The 564-nt window shown below is 44.7% G+C and overlaps 1 pseudogene; it reads right to left on the bottom strand.

The window, feature by feature from the left end:
• Positions 1–463: 463 nt before the first annotated feature.
• On the bottom strand, positions 464–564 carry LOC130462223 (uncharacterized; annotated as a pseudogene).

Raw genomic sequence — 564 nt, 5'->3', positions numbered from 1 at the left:
TCATAACCTAACACTAAGGAGAATAAGGCGCGTTCGAACTCGCTCGTAAAGCCACAACCGGTTTGAATCCTTAAGTGTAGGTGTGGAACAAGAAGAGAGTGAGCAAGCCTTTGTAACCATGGCGCTCCCGGTTAAGAATTTGGTATCCAAGCTCCCATAACTAATGCTAATAACTTTGAAATCAAACCCGCTTTGATTAACTTGGTTCAAATCCATCCTTTTTGTGGGAAGAGCAACGAGTCACCACACGAGCACCTAAAGCAATTCGAACATTATTGTGATACAATCAAACACAATGGTGTGACTTCGGAGTATGTGCGGTTGACTCTATTCCGTTTCTCTCTCCTTGGGCCAGCTAGATTGGCTTGACAAGGAGGTCAAGCCCAACTCACTTCGCACTTGGAATGAAGTGACAAGTGCGCATTTTAGCAAGTTTTACTCGCATGGCAAGAAGGCGGAATATCGCCACAAAATTCAATCATTTGAGCAAAAGCGGGATGAGTCTCTTTTTGAAGCTTGGGACCGATTCAAAGAGTAGCAAACGGAATGCCCTCACCATGGGAT

This window comes from Spinacia oleracea, chromosome 5 (assembly GCF_020520425.1).
Source record: "Spinacia oleracea cultivar Varoflay chromosome 5, BTI_SOV_V1, whole genome shotgun sequence".
In the NCBI taxonomy this organism is placed as follows: domain Eukaryota; kingdom Viridiplantae; phylum Streptophyta; class Magnoliopsida; order Caryophyllales; family Amaranthaceae; genus Spinacia; species Spinacia oleracea.
The sequence above is the reverse complement of the archived record's forward strand: the minus strand, read 5'-3'. Positions and strand labels throughout refer to the sequence as shown.